Genomic DNA, 21,246 nt, shown 5'->3' on the forward strand with positions numbered 1-21,246 from the left:
ACAAGAAGCTCATCTGCGGAGTCCTCCAAGGATCATCGCTGAGCCCTACCCTCTTCAGTCTACATGATGCTACTCACCCCCATCATAAGAGGTCACGGAATAAACATTTTCTTCTATGCAGATGACACCCAGCACATCCTCTCCCTCAAAGACAACACCCATGCTCAGCTCAGCCCTGCATTCAAAGCCCTCCACAATGTCAGACCTGCCTACCTCAACCATTGCTTCAACTTCCACCAACCCACCATGCGACTGAACTCAGCAAAACTCCACCTCGTGCAAATACCCTACATACACAGGAGTACATCAGGAAGACGCACCTTTTTCTACATCGCCACCAAATTTTGGAATGACTTTCCACACCACATCAAGACCTCCCATTCCTACTCGAGTTCTGCAAGAAACTGAATACCTGGCTATTCATCTGGGAGTCCAAGAGCCTACTCATCGACTCCAGCGCCTGGACACCCATCGGTTGATTATCAGGCTCTACCAAAACCTCATAACAATACACAAGCTGACCCATCAGAGAAGGCCCGCAGGCACTGGCATATTGGAATGTATAAAATGAAGTGTGCATTTACTATGTATGCCTTTTCCATGCATGGTAAGTATAAGCAAAGAAAGTATATCATTTTTAGTTTTGAAATCCCTCGTGTTTTTAAATTACTTCTAACCTCCCACTACCACTTCCCACCCCTTGACCCAAAAAATATCCTTACCTCCTTTATTACTACCTACCCTTAAACCCTGAAAACTCCTTCACCTGCCTTTACCTCTACCCAACAATAAACACTCAAATTAGATACCTTCTATTACTATTGCCCACCCCTGAACCCTAAAATAACCCTCATCTCCACTTACTGCTACCCACTCTAAACCCCAAAATTACCCTTACCTCCCATTACCACTGCTCCCCTATTCACCCTAAAATGACCCTGATCAGCCTTTGCAACCATCTGCACTTACATTGTAAAATAACATTATAAATATTTTACTTACCAGAGTGGTAAAGGCATATGTGGTAAAGGTGCAAAGACTTACCAGAGTGGTAAAGGCATATGTGGTAAAGGTGCAAAGACTTACCTGTGTGGGAAAGACTGTGTTGTAAAGGCTGTTTCCATGTGGGCCCGTCGACCCCTGACTCGGACGTTTATAATCTAAAATAAAACTGATTCGTGGACAGAGGGAGAGAGGGAGAGGGTGAGAGGGAGAGAGAGAGGGAGGAAGGGAGAGAGGGAGAGAGGGGCGGGGCTCATTGTCAGTTCAGCTCGAGTCTCTGCACACACAGGAGCTCCCGTCACTGTCCTGCAGCGGAACAAATCATATCAGGCCGGGAGCAAAGGTAAGAGGACTTTTAAGAAGGTAACTGATAAGGTGAACCGCCGTAGCCCCTCTCTGAAAGGCTGCTTTATTCGTGAACTCCCCTTCCCTCAGAAAATACAATCTGAGCCCCCCCCCTGCAGGACGAACCTCTAGCGGGAAGGGGCAACACGGGGCGACGTACAGAGGGCAAAGCAGGGCTGTGCTGGTGAACAGAGTGTGGGCTTGGGAGCGGCGCTGCTTTGCTTGTCAGGGGTCCAAGCTTGGAATCTGCTCATGTGTGACGTCACCTGGTCTGTGAGGGGCGAGAGATGCTCTTACAAGCCGCACCCAGCAGCGGTGTCCGTGTCTGGGGTCAGGCTCAGCAGTGACCCCTGCCGGGCACTGTGAGGCTCTTAAAAGAGCCTCAGGGGGTGACACCGCCCCGGTGCGAGTCCGAGAGGCGTCTCCCTGCCTCCCCTCCCTACAGACATGGCTTTGAGGATAAAATATGGTACTTTAAATAAAAAATGTTTGCTATAGTCAGTTTGAGATGGATTATTTGTATATCCCTTGAATTTAAGAGACTTTTGCACAGTTTGATATTTTGTAGACTTGTGTTCACGCTGCTAGGGTAACAATTAGAAATGTAATAACTGAAGCTACTCTGGTATAGTAATTACTGATGCACTTTGTAATTGTTTTTGTACAATGGAATTACTAATTACTGCACGTTTGCACTTTAATTTGCAATATGTGCAATATCCTGTTACTGTAATTATTGATGCACTTTATAATATGTTGGAATTACTACTTATTGCATGATCGAGCCCATGGTTGATAGATTTTATAATGTATTTGTTAGCATGAACAATGTATGGACTGGTTTTATGTCATAACTTTGAATGTAGGGGTACAATGTTAATAATGTCTGTGGTACCGTTTTTTTTACATATTGTGTGATTGTGAAGATGTTTTGAATACAATGATTTGTGTTACTCAAGCAATAAAGACCTCATTATTATTATTATCAACCGGGAGCGCCGGTGAATAGGTGAGTCTGCCAGTGCCACTGAGTACCCCGGGCAGCTCACTTTTTCGAGGCTGTAACTTCCCTTCGTAACTGTGCAAGTGGGAAGAGACGCGACTGCAGAGACACGAGAGGAAACGAGACACTGACAGATAATGCAAGAACTCACACCGCTGGGGGGGTGGGGGGCGTGCTCCCCTGGTGCCAGAATGTGTGAGGTATAATAACCGAAAGACTGCCGTGTATGCATTTATCCGTGTGTGAGCAAATGCAAATGAAATTTGTATTTCTAAGCAGTCCAGAAATATACACAACCACGATTGTGTTCTCCTGTGCCCACGTCATGCAGGAGCGATGTGACGTCACCTCTGCCTTCAGATGTTCACAGGTTATACCCCAAGAACCTATCGAGGTTCGCCCCTCACTCCAGGTCAGCAGAGCCTGAGCTTTGGACACATCAAAGCATCCCTGTGGTAAGCACCGAGCACTGCGCTGCGCCTCTCTTTACTCCACACTTTACTCCCCCAGGAATCTCTGTACTCAGACCGACCACATCCGACCCAGCCGAGGCCCGGGGACTCTGCAGCCTTATGTTATTGGACCGCAGTTATTGAGACTATGGTTGAGGATGAAACACTGCCCGAATGGAGACTCCACTCCCAGAGAAGCACTTAGAGCCCCACTGGACGAGCGGCACTTTGTGGTGTGTGAGGTTGTACTACAGGAGTAAAACTCACCTAATACTAAACGCAATTCACAAGCCCGCGCGCCTCTCAGTGTGGAGGTCACCGTCAGGTATGCAGAGATCTCTGCACACAGAGCTGTACATTTAGTAGTAAACGTGGGCGGGGCCAGGGCTTTTCTTGTAGTCTTTGTACATTTAGTAGTAAACGTGGGCGGGGCCAGGGCTTTTCCTGTAGTCTTTGTACATTTAGTAGTAAACGTGGGCAAGGCCAGGGCTTTTCCTGTAGTCTTTGTACATTTAGTAGTAAATGTGGGCGGGGCCAGGGCTTTTCCTGTAGTCTTTGTACATTTAGTAGTAAATGTGGGCGGGGCCAGGGCTTCTCTTGTAGTCTTTGTACATTTAGTAGTAAACCTGGGCGGGGCCAGGGCTGTTCCTGTAGTCTGTGTACATTTAGTAGTAAACGTGGGGGGGGGGGGGCCTGGTCTTTTCCTGTAGTCTTTGTACATTTAGTAGTAAACATGGGCGGGGCCAGGGCTTTTGGTGTAGTCTTCGTACATTTAGTCGTAAACGTAGGCGGTGCCAGGGCTTCTCTTGTAGTATTTGTACATTTAGTAGTGAACGTGGGCGTGGCCAGGGCTTCTCTTGTAGTATTTGTACATTTAGTAGTAAACGTGTGCGGGGCCAGGGCTTCTCTTGTAGTATTTGTACATTTAGTAGTAAACGTGGGCGTGGCCAGGGCTTCTCTTGTAGTCTTTGTACATTTTAGTAGTACATGTGGGCGGGGCCAGGGTTTTTCTTGTAAACTTTGTACATTTAGTAGTAAACGTGGGCGGGGCCAGGGCTTCTCTTGTAGTCTTTGTACATTTTAGTAGTACATGTGGGCGGGGCCAGGGATTTTCTTGTAAACTTTGTACATTTAGTCATAAACGTAGGCGGGGCCAGGGCTTCTCTTTTAGTATTTGTACATTTAGTAGTAAACGTGGGCGTGGCCAGGGCTTCTCTTGTAGTCTTTGTACATTTTAGTAGTACATGTGGGCGGGGCCACGGTTTTTCTTGTATACTTTGTACATTTAGTAGTAAACGTGGGCGGGGCCAGGGCTTTTCTTGTAGTCTTTGTACATTTAGTAGTAAACATGGGGGGGGGGGGCAGCGCTGTTCCTGTAGTATTTGTACATTTAGTAGTACATGTGGGCGGGGCCAGGGCTTTTCTTGTTGTCTTTGTACATTTAGTAGTAATTGTGAGCGGGGCCAGGGTTTTTCTTGTCGTCTTTGTACATTTAGTAGTAAACGTGGGCGGGGCCAGGGCTTCTCTTGTAGTCTTTGTACATTTAGTAGAAAATGTGGGCGGGGCCAGGGATTTTCCTGTAGTCTTTGTACATTTAGTAGTAAATGTGGGCGGGGCCAGGACTGTTCCTGTAGTGTTTGTACATTTAGTAGTAAATGTGGGCGGGGCCAGGGCTTTTCTTGTCGTCTTTGTACATTTAGTAGTAATTGTGAGCGGGGCCATCTCTTTTATTGTCGTCTTTGTACATTTCGTAGTAAACGTGGGAGGGGCCAGGGCTTTTCTTGTAGTCTTTGTACATTTAGTAGTAAATATGGGGGTGGGCAGGGCTTTTCCTGTAGTTTTTGTACATTTAGTAGTAAACGTGGGCGGGGCCAGGGCTTTTCTTGTAGTCTTTGTACATTTAGTAGTAAATGTGGACTGGGCCAGGGCTTTTCTTGTAGTCTTTGTACATTTAGTAGTAAACGTTGGGGGAGGGGGGGGCCAGGACTGTTCCTGTAGTCTTTGTACATTTAGTAGAAAACATGGGCGGGGCCAGGGCTTTTCTTGTAGTCTTTGTACATTTAGTAGTAAATATGGGGGTGGGCCGGGCTTTTCCTGTAGTTTTTGTACATTTAGTAGTAAACGTGGGCGGGGCCAGGGCTTTTCTTGTAGTCTTTGTACATTTAGTAGTAAATGTGGACTGGGCCAGGGCTTTTCTTGTAGTCTTTGTACATTTAGTAGTAAACGTGGGGGGGGGGGGCAGGGCTGTTCCTGTAGTGTTTGTATATTTAGTAGTAAACGTGGGCGGGGCCAGGGCTTTTCTTGTCGTCTATGTACATTTAGTAGTAATTGTGAGCGGGGCCATCGCTTTTATTGTCGTCTTTGTACATTTAGTAGTAAACGTGGGAGGGGCCAGGGATTTTCCCGTAGTCTTTGTACATTTAGTAGTAAATGTGGGCGGGGCCAGGACTGTTCCTGTAGTCTTTGTACATTTAGTAGAAAACGTGGGCGGGGCCAGGGCTTTTCTTGTAGTCTTTGCACATTTAGTAGTAAATATGGGGGTGGGCAAGGCTTTTCCTGTAGTTTTTGTACATTTAGTAGTAAACGTGGGCGGGCCAGGGTTTTTCCTGTAGTCTTTGTACATTTAATTGTAAACGTGGGCGGGGCCAGGGCTTTTCTTGTACTATTTGTACATTTAGTAGTAAACGTGGACAGAGCCAGGGCTTTAACTGTAGTCTTTGTACATTTAGTACTAAACGTGGGTGGGGCCAGGGCTATTCTTGTAGGAATTGTACATTTAATAGTAAACTTGGGCGGGCCAGGGTTTTTCCTGTAGTCGTTGTACATTTAATAGTAAGCGTGGGTGGGGCCAGGACTTTTCTTGTGATCTTTGTACATTTTAGTAGTACATGCGGGCGGGGCCAGGGCTTTTCTTTTAGTCTTTGTACATTTAGTAGTAAATGTGGGATGGGCCAGGGCTTTTCTTGTAGTCTTTTTACATTTAGTACTAAACGTGGACGGAGCCAGGGCTTTAACTGTCGTCTTTGTACATTTAGTACTAAACGTGGGTGGGGCCAGGGCTATTCTTGTAGTATTTGTACATTTTGTAGTAAACATGGGCTGTGCCAGGGCTTTTCTTGTAGTATTTCTACAGTTAGTAGTAAACGTGGGCGGGGCCAGGGCTGTTCTTGTAGTATTCGTACATTTAGTAGTAAATGTGGGCAAGACCAGGGCTTTTCTTGTAGTCTTCATACAGTTAGTAGTGATTGTGGGCGGGGCAAGGGCTTATCTTGTAGTCTTCGTACATTTAGGAGTAAATGTGGGCAGGGCAAGGGCTTTACTTGTAGTCTTCGTACATTTAGTAGTAAATGTGGGCGGGGCCAGGGCTTTTGTTGTAGTCTTCATACATTTAGTCGTAAAGGTAGGCGGGGCCAGGGCTTCTCTTGTAGTATTTGTACATTTAGTAGTAAACGTGGGCGGGGCCAGGGCTTCTCTTGTAGTCTTTGTACATTTTAGTAGTACATGTGGGTGGGGCCAGGGCTTTTCTTGTAAACTATGTACATTTAGTAATAAATGTGAGTGAAGCCAGGGCTTTTCCGGTAGTCTTCGTACATTTAGTAATAAACATGGGTGGGCCAGGGCTTTCCCTGTAGTCTTTATATATTTAGTAGTAAACGTGGGTGGGGGCAGGACTTTTCTTGTAGTCTTTGTACATTTAGAAGCATGGGTGGGGGGCAGGGCTGTTCCTGTAGTGTTTGTACATTTAGTAGTAAATGTGGGCGGGACCAAAGCTTTTGCTTCTCGTCTTTGTACATTTAGTAGTAAATGTGTGCGGGCCAGGGCTTTTCTTCTCGTCTGTGTACATTTAGTAGTAAACGTGGGCGGGGCCAGGCCTTTACCTGCAGTCTTTGTACATTTAGTAGTAAATGTGGGTGGGCCAGGGCTTTTCCTGTAGTCTTTGTACATTTAGTAGTAAATGTGAGCGGGACCAGGGCTTTTCTTGTCGTCTTTGTACATTTAGTAGAAAACGTGGGCGGGGCCAGGGCTTTTCTTGTACTCTTTTTACATTTAGTAGTATACGTGGGGAGGCAGGACTTTTCCTGTAGTTTTTGTACATTTAGTAGTAAACGTGGGCATGGCCAGGGCTTTTTCTGCAGTCTTTGAACATTTAGTAGTAAACGTGGACGGGGCCAGGTCTGTTCCTGTAGTCTTTGTACATTTAGTAGTAAACATGGGCGGGGCCAGGGCTTTTCTTGTAGTCTTTGTACATTTAGTAGTAAATGTGGGCGGGGCCAGGGCTTTTCTTGTAGTCTTGTACATTTAGTAGTAAATGTGGGCGGGGCCAGGGCTTTTCTTTTAGTCTTGTACATTTAGTAGTAAATGTGGGCGGGGCCACGGCTATTCTTGTAGTATTTGTACATTTAGTAGTAAACTTGGGCAGGCCAGGGTTTTTCCTGTAGTCTTTGTACATTTAGTAGTAAACGTGGGCGGGGCCAGGACTTTTCTTGTAGTCTTTGTACATTTAGTAGTAAACATGGGGGTGGGCAGGGCTTTTCTTGTAGTCTTTTTACATTTAGTAGTAAACGTGGGCGGAGCCAGGGCTTTAACTGTAGTCTTTGTACATTTAGTACTAAACGTGTGTGGGGCCAGGGCTATTCTTGTAGTCTTTGTACATTTAGTAGTAAACATGGGCTCTGCCAGGGTTTTTCTTGTAGTATTTCTACATTTAGTAGTAAACGTGGGCGGGCCAGGGCTGTTCTTGTAGTCTTCGTACGTTTAGTAGTAAATGTGGGCGAGACCAGGGCTTTTCTTGTAGTCTTCATACAGTTAGTAGTAATTGTGGGCAGGGCAAGGGCTTTACTTGTAGTCTTCGTACATTTAGTAGTAAATGTGGGCGGGGCCAGGGCTTTTGTTGTAGTCTTCATACATTTAGTCGTAAAGGTAGGCGGGGCCAGGGCTTCTCTTGTAGTATTTGTACATTTAGTAGTAAACGTGGGCGGGGCCAGGGCTTCTCTTGTAGTCTTTGTACATTTTAGTAGTACATGTGGGTGGGGCCAGGGCTTTTCTTGTAAACTATGTACATTTAGTAATAAATGTGAGTGAAGCCAGGGCTTTTCCGGTAGTCTTCGTACATTTAGTAATAAACATGGGTGGGCCAGGGCTTTCCCTGTAGTCTTTATATATTTAGTAGTAAACGTGGGTGGGGGCAGGACTTTTCTTGTAGTCTTTGTACATTTAGAAGCATGGGTGGGGGGCAGGGCTGTTCCTGTAGTGTTTGTACATTTAGTAGTAAATGTGGGCGGGACCAAAGCTTTTGCTTCTCGTCTTTGTACATTTAGTAGTAAATGTGTGCGGGGCCAGGGCTTTTCTTCTCGTCTGTGTACATTTAGTAGTAAACGTGGGCGGGGCCAGGCCTTTACCTGCAGTCTTTGTACATTTAGTAGTAAATGTGGGTGGGCCAGGGCTTTTCCTGTAGTCTTTGTACATTTAGTAGTAAATGTGAGCGGGACCAGGGCTTTTCTTGTCGTCTTTGTACATTTAGTAGAAAACGTGGGCGGGGCCAGGGCTTTTCTTGTACTCTTTTTACATTTAGTAGTATACGTGGGGAGGCAGGACTTTTCCTGTAGTTTTTGTACATTTAGTAGTAAACGTGGGCATGGCCAGGGCTTTTTCTGCAGTCTTTGAACATTTAGTAGTAAACGTTGGCGGGGCCAGGTCTGTTCCTGTAGTCTTTGTACATTTAGTAGTAAACATGGGCGGGGCCAGGGCTTTTCTTGTAGTCTTTGTACATTTAGTAGTAAATGTGGGTGGGGCCAGGGCTTTTCTTGTAGTCTTGTACATTTAGTAGTAAATGTGGGCGGGGCCAGGGCTTTTCTTGTAGTCTTGTACATTTAGTAGTAAATGTGGGCGGGGCCACGGCTATTCTTGTAGTATTTGTACATTTAGTAGTAAACTTGGGCAGGCCAGGGTTTTTCCTGTAGTCTTTGTACATTTAGTAGTAAACGTGGGCGGGGCCAGGACTTTTCTTGTAGTCTTTGTACATTTAGTAGTAAACATGGGGGTGGGCAGGGCTTTTCTTGTAGTCTTTTTACATTTAGTAGTAAACGTGGGCGGAGCCAGGGCTTTAACTGTAGTCTTTGTACATTTAGTACTAAACGTGTGTGGGGCGAGGGCTATTCTTGTAGTCTTTGTACATTTAGTAGTAAACATGGGCTCTGCCAGGGTTTTTCTTGTAGTATTTCTACATTTAGTAGTAAACGTGGGCGGGCCAGGGCTGTTCTTGTAGTCTTCGTACGTTTAGTAGTAAATGTGGGCGAGACCAGGGCTTTTCTTGTAGTCTTCATACAGTTAGTAGTAATTGTGGGCAGGGCAAGGGCTTTACTTGTAGTCTTCGTACATTTAGTAGTAAATGTGGGCGGGGCCAGGGTTTTTCTTGTAGTCTTTGTACATTTAGTAGTAAACGTGGGGGGGGGCCAGGGCTGTCCCTGTAGTCTTCGTACATTTAGTCGTAAACGTAGGCGGGGCCACGGCTTCTTTCGTAGTATTTGTACATTTAGTAGTAAACGTGGGCGTGGCCAGGGCTTCTCTTGAGTCTTTGTACATTTTAGTAGTACATGTGGGCGGGGCCAGGGTTTTTCTTGTAGTCTTTGTACATTTAGTAGTAAACGTGGGGGGGGGGCCAGGGCTGTCCCTGTAGTGTTTGTACATTTAGTAGTAAATGTGGGCGGGGCCAGGGCTTTTCTCGTTGTCTTTGTACATTTAGTAGTAATTGTGAGCGGGGCCATCGCTTTTATTGTCGTCTTTGTACATTTCGTAGTAAACGTGGGAGGGGCCAGGGATTTTCCTGTAGTCTTTGTACATTTAGTAGTAAATGTGGGCAGGGCCAAGACTGTTCCTGTAGTCTTTGTACATTTAGTAGAAAACGTGGGTGGGGCCAGGGCTTTTCTTGAAGTCTTTGTACATTTAGTAGTAAATATGGGGGTGGGCAGGGCTTTTCCTGTAGTTTTTGTACATTTAGTAGTAAACTTGGGCGGGGCCAGGGCTTTTCTTGTAGTCTTTGTACATTTAGTAGTAAATGTGGACTGGGCCAGGGCTTTTCTTGTAGTCTTTGTACATTTAGTAGTAAACGTGGGGGGGGGGCAGGGCTGTTCCTGTAGTGTTTGTATATTTAGTAGTAAATGTGGGCGGGGCCAGGGCTTTTCTTGTCGTCTATGTACATTTAGTAGTAAATGTGTGAGGGGCCAGGGCTTTTCTTCTTGTCTTTGTACATTTAGTAGTAAACGTGGGCGGGGCCAGGCCTTTTCCTGCAGTCTTTGTACATTTAGTAGTAAATGTGGGCGGGGCCAGGGCTTTTCCTGTAGTCTTTGTACATTTAGTAGTAAATGTGAGCGGGCCAGGCCTTTTCCTGCAGTCTTTGTACATTTAGTAGTAAATGTGGGCGGGGCCAGGACTTTTCCTGTAGTTTTTGTACATTTAGTAGTAAACGTGGGCATGGCCAAGGATTTTTCTGCAGTCTTTGAACATTTAGTAGTAAACATGGGCGGGGCCAGGGCTGTTCCTGTAGTCTTTGTACATTTAGTAGTAAACATGGGCGGGGCCAGGGCTTTTCTTGTAGTCTTTGTACATTTAGTAGTAAATGTGGGCGGGGCCAGGGCTTTTCTTGTAGTCTTGTACATTTAGTAGTAAATGTGGGCGGGGCCAGGGCTTTTCTTGTAGTCTTGTACATTTAGTAGTAAATGTGGGCGGGCCAGGGCTATTCTTGTAGTATTTGTACATTTAGTAGTAAACTTGGGCAGGCCAGGGTTTTTCCTGTAGTCTTTGTACATTTAGTAGTAAACGTGGGCGGGGCCAGGACTTTTCTTGTAGTCTTTGTACATTTAGTAGTAAATATGGGGGTGGGCAGGGCTTTTCCTGTAGTTTTTGTACATTTAGTAGTAAACGTGGGCGGGGCCAGGGCTTTTCTTGTAGTCTTTGTACATTTAGTAGTAAATGTGGACTGGGCCAGGGCTTTTCTTGTAGTCTTTGTACATTTATTAGTAAACGTGGGGGGGGGGCAGGGCTGTTCCTGTAGTGTTTGTATATTTAGTAGTAAATGTGGGCGGGGCCAGGGCTTTTCTTGTCGTCTATGTACATTTAGTAGTAATTGTGTGCGGGCCATCGCTTTTATTGTCGTCTTTGTATATTTAGTAGTAAACGTGGGAGGGGCCAGGGATTTTCCCGTAGTCTTTGTACATTTAGTAGTAAATGTGGGCGGGGCCAGGACTGTTCCTGTAGTCTTTGTACATTTAGTAGAAAATTCGGGCGGTGCCAGGGCTTTTCTTGTAGTCTTTGCACATTTAGTAGTAAATATGGGGGTGGGCAGGGCTTTTCCTGTAGTTTTTGTACATTTAGTAGTAAACGTGGGCGGGCCAGGGTTTTTCCTGTAGTCTTTGTACATTTAATTGTAAACGTGGGCGGGGCCAGGGCTTTTCTTGTACTATTTGTACATTTAGTAATAAACGTGGACAGAGCCAGGGCTTTAACTGTAGTCTTTGTACATTTAGTACTAAACGTGGGTGGGGCCAGGGCTATTCTTGTAGGAATTGTACATTTAGTAGTAAACTTGGGCGGGCCAGGGTTTTTCCTGTAGTCTTTGTACATTTAGTAGTATTTGATATTTGATATTTGATATTTGTGGGGTATTTGTAGAGCGCGACGTTCGCTCCGAAGGGAGCATCTTGGCGCTAGTGAATGAGAGAAAGCTGGTCCAGGAGAAGTTTAGATGGAAGGGAATTAGATGGAAGCCTTAGAGTGTTCATCCGGGAGTTTGAAAATCCATGTTTTCAGGAGCTTTCTGAAGGGTTTTTCCTGGGTTTGATGTCTGAGGGTTTTGGGTAGTTTGTTCCAAGCTTTGGTAGCAAGGAAACTGAGGGTTTTTGCACCTTTCGTTTTCAGGTTGTATTTAGGAGGAATGATAAGATTGTCATCGCTTGAACGAAGGTGACGGCTGGGCAGATAGTGGGGAAAGCGTCTTGTGAGGTATTTGGGGCCTGTCTTATTGTAGGCACGAAAAGCCATGATCAGGATTTTGAAAAGGATCCTTTTGTGGAGGGGGAGCCAGTGAAGCGAACGGAGAGCTGCAGAAATAGAGGACCTGCGAGGGAGACCTAGGACTAGACGGGCGGCTGTGTGAAGTACGCTCTGCAGTTTAAGGATGGTGCTCTTCTTAGCTCCTGCGAGCAAGCCGTTGCAGTAATCCAGTCGCGAGATTATAAGTGCGACTGTCACCGTCTTTCTGGCATCGATGGGAAGAAAGTCGAAGAATTTCCTCAAGGATCTAATGGTTCCAAAGCATTTGCCAGCGACGGTTCTGGCATGCTGATCGAAGGAAAGTTCGGAGTCAAAGATTACACCAAGATTCCTAGCTGACGACACTGTCTGGGGGGGAGCAGCAGAGTCGTCAGGCCACCAAAGTGCTGGACAGAAGGTATTATTGGTGCCAATCGGGAGGATCTCCGTTTTACTTGAATTACATTTCAAGTGGTTATTTGTCATCCAGGAAAATACTTCGGTCAAGCAAAGTTTCAGATTGAGTTCAGCTTTGGTGGATAGTTTGTCCAGGGGTACAATGAGTTGTGTATCATCGGCATACGAGGTGACAGGTATGCCGAATGATTCTATCAGATTAAGGAGAGGAATGAGATATATATTAAAGAGGAGAGGGCTTAGGATAGATCCCTGTGGGACACCTGAAAGGACGAGTTTGTCTTTGGAGTGGAAAGGACCCAGAGTGATGGATTGGGAACGGCCGGACAGAAAAGACGTAATCCAGGAAAGGGCGGAGTCGGAGATACCAATGTCCCTGAGTCTACCGATGAGGATGGTGTGGGAGACGGTGTCAAACGCCGCAGTGAGGTCGAGTAGGATTAGAATGGAGTTTTTTCTCTGGTCTTGTAGAGTTTTTATGGTGTCCGAGAGTTCGATGAGGGCAGTTTCTGTCGAGTGTTTCGAGCGGAAACCTGATTGTTGAGGGTGAAGAAGGTTGTGATCATCCAGGTAGCGTTTCAGCTCGCAGTGTACCAGGTGTTCCGTAATTTTTCCCAAAGCCGGGAGCAACGAAATAGGGCGGAGATTGGTGAGTTCCGTCGGGGGTTTGTTGGCCTTCTTCATAAGGGGCTTAACAATGCCCTTTTTCCAGTGGCTGGGTAGTAAGCGTGGGTGGGGCCAGGACTTTTCTTGTGATCTTTGTACATTTTAGTAGTACATGCGGGTGGGGCCAGGGCTTTTCTTTTAGTCTTTGTACATTTAGTAGTAAATGTGGGCTGGGCCAGGGCTTTTCTTGTAGTCTTTTTACATTTAGTAGTAAACGTGGACGGAGCGAGGGCTTTAACTGTCGTCTTTGTACATTTAGTACTAAACGTGGGTGGGGCCAGGGCTATTCTTGTAGTATTTGTACATTTTGTAGTAAACATGGGCTGTGCCAGGGCTTTTCTTGTAGTATTTCTACAGTTAGTAGTAAACGTGGGCTGGGCCAGGGCTGTTCTTGTAGTATTCGTACATTTAGTAGTAAATGTGGGCAAGACCAGAGCTTTTCTTGTAGTCTTCATACAGTTAGTAGTAATTGTGGGCGGGGCAAGGGCTTTTCTTGTAGTCTTCGTACATTTAGGAGTAAATGTGGGCAGGGCAAGGGCTTTACTTGTAGTCTTCGTACATTTAGTAGTAAATGTGGGCGGGGCCAGGGCTTTTGTTGTAGTCTTCATACATTTAGTCGTAAACGTAGGCGGGGCCAGGGCTTCTCTTGTAGTATTTGTACATTTAGTAGTAAACGTGGGCAGGGCCAGGGCTTCTCTTGTAGTCTTTGTACATTTTAGTAGTACATGTGGGTGGGGCCAGGGCTTTTCTTGTAAACTATGTACATTTAGTAATAAATGTGAGTGGAGCCAGGGCTTTTTCGGTAGTCTTCGTACATTTAGTAATAAACATGGGTGGGCCAGGGCTTTCCCTGTAGTCTTTATATATTTAGCAGTAAATGTGGGTGGGGGCAGGACTTTTCTTGTAGTCTTTGTACATTTAGTAGCATGGGTGGGGGGGCAGGGCTGTTCCTGTAGTGTTTGTACATTTAGTAGTAAATGTGGGCGGGGCCAGGGCTTTTCTTCTCGTCTTTGTACATTTAGTAGTAAATGTGTGCGGGGCCAGGGATTTTCTTCTCGTCTTTGTACATTTAGTAGTAAACGTGGACGGGGCCAGGCCTTTTCCTGCAGTCTTTGTACATTTAGTAGTAAATGTGGGCGGGCCAGGGCTTTTCCTGTAGTCTTTGTACATTTAGTAGTAAATGTGAGCGGGACCAGGGCTTTTCTTGTCGTCTTTGTATATTTAGTAGAAAACGTGGGCGGGGCCAGGGCTTTTCTTGTCCTCTTTTTACATTTAGTAGTATACGTGGGGAGGCAGGACTTTTCCTGTAGTTTTTGTACATTTAGTAGTAAACGTGGGCATGGCCAGGGCTTTTTCTGCAGTCTTTGAACATTTAGTAGTAAACGTGGGCGGGGCCAGGGCTGTTCCTGTAGTCTTTGTACATTTAGTAGTAAACATGGGCGGGGCCAGGGCTTTTCTTGTAGTCTTTGTACATTTAGTAGTAAATGTGGGCGGGGCCAGGGCTTTTCTTGTAGTCTTGTACATTTAGTAGTAAATGTGGGCTGGGCCAGGGCTTTTCTTGTCGTCTTTGTACATTTCGTAGTAAACGTGGGAGGGGCCAGGGATTTTCCTGTAGTCTTTGTACATTTAGTAGTAAATGTGGGCGGGGCCAGGACTGTTCCTGTAGTCTTTGTACATTTAGTAGTAAATAAGGGGTTGGGCAGGGCTTTTCCTGTAGTTTTTGTACATTTAGTAGTAAACTTGGGCGGGGCCAGGGCTTTTCTTGTAGTCTTTGTACATTTAGTAGTAAATGTGGACTGGGCCAGGGCTTTTCTTGTAGTCTTTGTACATTTAGTAGTAAACGTGGGGGGGGGGGCAGGGCTGTTCCTGTAGTGTTTGTATATTTAGTAGTAAATGTGGGCGGGGCCAGGGCTTTTCTTGTCGTCTATGTACATTTAGTAGTAATTGTGTGCGGGCCATCGCTTTTATTGTCCTCTTTGTACATTTAGTAGTAAACGTGGGAGGGGCCAGGGATTTTCCTGTAGTCTTTGTACATTTAGTAGTAAATGTGGGCGGGGCCAGAACTGTTCCTGTAGTCTTTGTACATTTAGTAGAAAACGTGGGCGGGGCCAGGGCTTTTCTTGTAGTCTTTGTACATTTAGTAGTAAATGTGTGAGGGGCCAGGGCTTTTCTTCTTGTCTTTGTACATTTAGTAGTAAACGTGGGCGGGGCCAGGCCTTTTCCTGCAGTCTTTGTACATTTAGTAGTAAATGTGGGCGGGGCCAGGGCTTTTCCTGTAGTCTTTGTACATTTAGTAGTAAATGTGAGCGGGACCAGGGCTTTTCTTGTCGTCTTTGTACATTTAGTAGAAAACGTGGACGGGGCCAGGGCTTTTCTTGTACTCTTTTTACATTTAGTAGTATACGTGGGGGGGCAGGACTTTTCCTGTAGTTTTTGTACATTTAGTAGTAAACGTGGGCATGGCCAGGGATTTTTCTGCAGTCTTTGAACATTTAGTAGTAAACGTGGGCGGGGCCAGGGCTGTTCCTGTAGTCTTTGTACATTTAGTAGTAAACATGGGCGGGGCCAGGGCTTTTCTTGTAGTCTTTGTACATTTAGTAGTAAATGTGGGCGGGGCCAGGGCTTTTCTTGTAGTCTTGTACATTTAGTAGTAAATGTGGGCGGGGCCAGGGCTTTTCTTGTAGTCTTGTACATTTAGTAGTAAATGTGGGCGGGGCCAGGGCTATTCTTGTAGTATTTGTACATTTAGTAGTAAACTTGGGCAGGCCAGGGTTTTTCCTGTAGTCTTTGTACATTTAGTAGTAAACGTGGGCGGGGCCAGGACTTTTCTTGTAGTCTTTGTACATTTAGTAGTAAACATGGAGGTAGGCAGGGCTTTTCTTGTAGTCTTTTTACATTTAGTAGTAAACGTGGGCGGAGCCAGGGCTTTAACTGTAGTCTTTGTACATTTAGTACTAAACGTGGGTGGGGCAAGGGCTATTCTTGTAGTCTTTGTACATTTAGTAGAAAACATGGGCTGTGCCAGGGTTTTTCTTGCAGTATTTCTACATTTAGTAGTAAATGTGGGCGGGGCCAGGGCTGTTCTTGTAGTCTTCGTACGTTTAGTAGTAACTGTGGGCGAGACCAGGGCTTTTCTTGTAGTCTTCATACAGTTAGTAGTAATTGTGGGCAGGGCAAGGGCTTTACTTGTAGTCTTCGTACATTTAGTAGTAAATGTGGGCGGGGCCAGGGCTTTTGTTGTAGTCTTCGTACATTTAGTCGTAAACGTAGGCGGGGCCAGGGCTTCTCTTGTAGTATTTGTACATTTTGTTGTAAACGTGGGCGTGGCCAGGGCTTCTCTTGTAGTCTTTGTACATTTTAGTAGTACATGTGGGCGGGGCCAGGGTTTTTTTTGTAGTCTTTGTACATTTAGTAGTAAACGTGGGGGGGGGGCAGGGCTGTTCCTGTAGTGTTTGTACATTTAGTAGTAAATGTGGGCGGGCCAGGGCTTTTCTTGTCGTCTTTGTACATTTAGTAGTAATTGTGAGCGGGGCCATCGCTTTTATTGTCGTCTTTGTACATTTCGTAGTAAACGTGGGAGGGGCCAGGGATTTTCCTGGAGTCTTTGTACATTTAGTAGTAAATGTGGGAGGGTCCAGGACTGTTCCTGTAGTCTTTGTGCATTTAGTAGAAAACGTGGGCGGGGCCAGGGCTTTTCTTGTAGTCTTTGTACATTTAGTAGTAAACGTGGAGGGGGGGCAGGGCTGTTCCTGTAGTGTTTGTATATTTAGTAGTAAATGTGGGAGGGGCCAGGGCTTTTCTTGTTTCTATGTACATTTAGTAGTAATTGTGAGCGGGCCATCGCTTTTATTGTCGTCTTTGTACATTTAGTAGTAAACGTGGGAGGGGCCAGGGATTTTCCCGTAGTCTTTGCACATTTAGTAGTAAATGTGGGCGGGGCCAGGACTGTTCCTGTAGTCTTTGTACATTTAGTAGAAAACGTGGGCGGGGCCAGGGCTTTTCTTGTAGTCTTTGCACATTTAGTAGTAAATATGGGGGTGGGCAGGGCTTTTCTTGTAGTTTTTGTACATTTAGTAGTAAACGTGGGCAGGCCAGGGTTTTTCCTGTAGTCTTTGTACATTTAATAGTAAACGTGGGCGGGCCAGGGCTTTTCTTGTACTCTTTGTACATTTAGTAGTAAACGTGGACAGAGCCAGGGCTTTAACTGTAGTCTTTGCACATTTAGTACTAAACGTGGGTGGGGCCAGGGCTATTCTTGTAGTATTTGTACATTTAGTAGTAAACTTGGGCGGGCCAGGGTTTTTCCTGTAGTCTTTGTACATTTAGTAGTAAGCATGGGTGGAGCCAGGACTTTTCTTGTGATCTTTGTACATTTTAGTAGTACATATTGACCCCTGTTTTCGGTTGATTAATGCTGAATAGCACGGTCCAAGTAAAATCATTTTCTCCGTGTTGTTTGTCGGACAAATGTTGGACAAGGGGCGCAGTTAACACTTTATTTTTAACGCGCGACCTGTGTTGTGTCATACGCGTGTTGACCTGCTGATTGGTCTTACCAATATAGATTTTGTGGCAGGGACAAATTATGGCATAGACGACATTTTTTGTTTTGCAGTTGGTGAAACTAGTGTGAGACCAAGTCGTATTGGAATGTTGAAAGATGGTACCCTCAATGGTTGTATCGCACGCGATACAATTCCCACACCTATGGTGTCCCTCGATGGGTTTAAGACCCCATTTTGACAACAAATTACTTTTGGGTTTGGCTATTCTGATGTCCGCGCGGACTAGTTGTTGGCCAATATTCTGATTTCTTCTAAAAGCGAATATTGGGCGAGGAATAGGTGTCTCCAATTGTTCCAGCAAGTGCCAGTGTTTTAATACCATTTGTCGTATGTTGTGAGTTTCGGCACAAAATGTCGTCACACAAACTAGATTTCCGAGATCACGTTTGACCTTTGCTTCAAGGAGGCACTCCCTCGGTGTACAACGTGCTCTTTTGAAAGAATGTTTGAGAAGCTTTTTAGGATATCCCCGTTGTGATAGTTCTTCACAGAATTTTGATCCATGTTGCTCGAATTGTGCCAGCTCTGAACAATTTCTCCTGATTCGCAGGAGTTGTCCATATGGCAAGTTTGCCCTCAGGTTTCTGGGATGTGAGCTCCCATAGTGGAGTATGGTATTCCTGTCCGTTGCTTTCTTGAAAAGTGAGAACTTCAAGGAACCGTCAACATCACTTACTTCCACATCAAGGAATGTCATTTTGACATTGCTTGAGTCAATTGAACATTTTATATCCTTATGTCTGTTATTGAGCCACTGGTGAAAGTCACACAACTCGGTGTGGCTCCCCTGCCACAGGAGCCACACGTCGTCAATGTAGCGATACCAGTGCACAATGTGGTGTGCAAAAGGGTTATCCACCTCCACGTATTTTTTCTCGTATTCGGCCATGTATAGTACGGCCATTTCTGGGGCATAAGGGCTGGATAACCCTTTTGCACACCACATTGTGCACTGGTATCGCTACATCGACGACGTGTGGCTCCTGTGGCAGGGGAGCCACACCGAGTTGTGTGACTTTCACCAGTGGCTCAATAACAGACATAAGGATATAACATTTTCAATTGACTCAAGCAATGTCAAAATGACATTCCTTGATGTGGAAGTAAGTGATGTTGACGGTTCCTTGAAGTCCTCACTTTTCAAGAAAGCAACGGACAGGAATACCATACTCCACTATGGGAGCTCACATCCCAGAAACCTGAGGGCAAACTTGCCATATGGACAACTCCTGCGAATCAGGAGAAATTGTTCAGAGCTGGCACAATTCGAGCAACACGGATCAAAATTCTGTGAAGAACTAACACAACGGGGATATCCTAAAAAGCTTCTCAAACATTCTTTCAAAAGAGCACGTTGTACACCGAGGGAGTGCCTCCTTGAAGCAAAGGTCAAACGTGATCTCGAAAATCTAGCTTGTGTGACGACATTTTGTGCCGAAACTCACAACATACGACAAATGGTATTAAAACACTGGCACTTGCTGGAACAATTGGAGACACCTATTCCTCGCCCAATATTCGCTTTTAGAAGAAATCAGAATATTGGCCAACAACTAGTCCGCGCAGACATCAGAATAGCCAAACCCAAAAGTGATTTGTTGTCAAAATGGGGTCTTAAACCCATCGAGGGACACCATAGGTGTGGGAATTGTATCGCGTGCGATACAACCATTGAGGGTACCATCTTTCAACATTCCAATACGACTTGGTCTCACACTAGTTTCACCAACTGCAAAACAAAAAATTTCGTCTATGCCATAATTTGTCCCTGCCACAAAATCTATATTGGTAAGACCAATCAGCAGGTCAACACGCGTATGACACAACACAGGTCGCGCGTTAAAAATAAAGTGTTAACTGCGCCCCTTGTCCAACATTTCTCCGACAAACAACACGGAGAAAATGATTTTACTTGGACCGTGCTATTCAGCATTAATCAACCGAAAACAGGGGTCAATATAGATCAGATCCAATTGAAAAAGGAGGCTTATTTGATACTAAAGTTCAACAGTACCCAAACGGGGTTGAACACACTTTCAGAGATTTCTAGATTGTAATGAGTTCATGTATCCCCCATTGACAAACTACAACATCCATAATGCCCAGCTTCAGGCTCACTATGATGTAGGAGCCCTGTACAGCCACTAGGCTGTTCCTGCGTTTGCATTTCCTGGTTCGCCTATGCGAAAGAAAGGTGAGTGTCTGTGAGGCTCCATATACGTGAGACTTTAGCACACCAAAATTGTATTAAGTCAGGAACTAAGGGACCCTTTTATGTTTTACAGCGCGAGTGAGCCGCGCGTTTGTAAACAACGGGGAGGAACACGTGTCCCCGCCACCGATTGAATCTGGGTTCAAACTAAGACAACGAGCATACGGCATGGCGACCGGCGCCCCATGCTCACCACCAGGAATCTAGGTATGTGGCTTCACTAATTTCCGCAACACTGCACGAACGTTTTTGTGCCATAATCAATGTCAATACTGAGCGTGACCCTTATGCTTTGCAGGTCGCACGGAAATAGTAGAATGAGCAAACAGAGGACCTAATATAGCATCCAACGCCACACTCGACGAAGGTATGAGCGTGTAGCTTTAGGTCTGTAGTAGTCACTTGGCACTGCTTCAGATGGCTTTATAAGTTTTGTAATTATTTTTTTCCAGAATAAACCTTCTATTTCACTGACTTTCTGCGGCGCACAGCCCCTCGTGTACAACTGAACCACGAGAGCCCACCGCATTCTGTATAAAGGTAACTAGTTCAGCTCAGTTCAGCCATCTTAGGCGGTCCTCAAAACAAGTCGCAAACATTTAAACAAGCTTCGTTTTCATTTATTTTTGTGTAGATTGAAAACACTGAGAGAGCCCTGAAGAGAATCTGTAATCCTTTACAGATTCGAAACGCGTCGGCAAACGGCAGACAGACACCCCAAAATATCTGCCCTTGACGGGTGCAGTTACTTTTGTGGGAATTAACTGTGAATTAATTTCTGATTTCTGTCGTATATTTTTTCTCAACCTTATGGGTCTAATAGTGGTTTGATTATCTCGCAAAGATTGACTATTTGTGAATACGGAATTGGTATATATTTTTCACACAAGAAGTTTGTTGATAACTGTTTGATTCATTGTTTATGTGATATTTGTATAGTAGTTGTAAATATGTATAAATGTTTTTGTATTGTGTATAGGTGTATATAAAGTGTTCTTCTTGCCTATAAAATAGATAAATCTCACCAAAAATAATGAGTAAAAGGGTTAAATAAAATTACCCATACAAACAAAGTGACTTTGATTTTTGTTTGTTGTCTCATAAGCTGAGAGCGAGACTAAATATGTGGGAGGGCTAGCAATCTGTTCTGTTCACTGTTAAATTGGGTCCAGCTGCCCCCCGTCCCAGGACCAAACTCTGTTGTTTCACCAACTATAGAGCGGGTGCATACCCGCGAGAGTCAAAAGGGCAACAAGATTTTTGTCATGGGAGAAGTTCTGTGAACTGACAACCGGGAGAGACATCTTGTCCCTCCAAAGTAATGGGCGAGAAGGACACTTTATCGTTTTCGGAAAGCCATATCCAAAACTTGTTGGCTAATTCCCCCTTCGCTGAGGTTTCTTTAAGTTCTTCTGCCCAACAGCAGAATAAAACAGACAAATTGACCAGGCTTCGTAAAAAACACATTCGCACAGAACTACACGGTTATTTTCTTCTGAAGCACCTAAGGGGTGGGACCATCCCTTGGGGACTTCAGGTTAAGAATGTGCCGGTGAT

At 45.2% G+C, this 21,246-nt stretch overlaps 1 protein-coding gene across 1 annotated transcript in view; it reads left to right on the plus strand.

Moving 5' to 3' along the window:
* Positions 1–1,269: 1,269 nt before the first annotated feature.
* The window catches only part of LOC147662777 (GTPase IMAP family member 4-like), a 198,824-nt gene continuing 178,847 nt past the window's right edge, over positions 1,270–21,246 (plus strand). The window contains exon 1 of the mRNA XM_086950908.1: positions 1,270–1,345. The gene's annotated coding sequence lies outside the window, so the exon portion shown is untranslated. The remainder of the gene's footprint in view (positions 1,346–21,246) is intronic.

This window comes from Lissotriton vulgaris, unplaced genomic scaffold (genome assembly GCF_964263255.1).
Source record: "Lissotriton vulgaris unplaced genomic scaffold, aLisVul1.2 SCAFFOLD_1058, whole genome shotgun sequence".
In the NCBI taxonomy this organism is placed as follows: Eukaryota; Metazoa; Chordata; class Amphibia; order Caudata; family Salamandridae; genus Lissotriton; species Lissotriton vulgaris.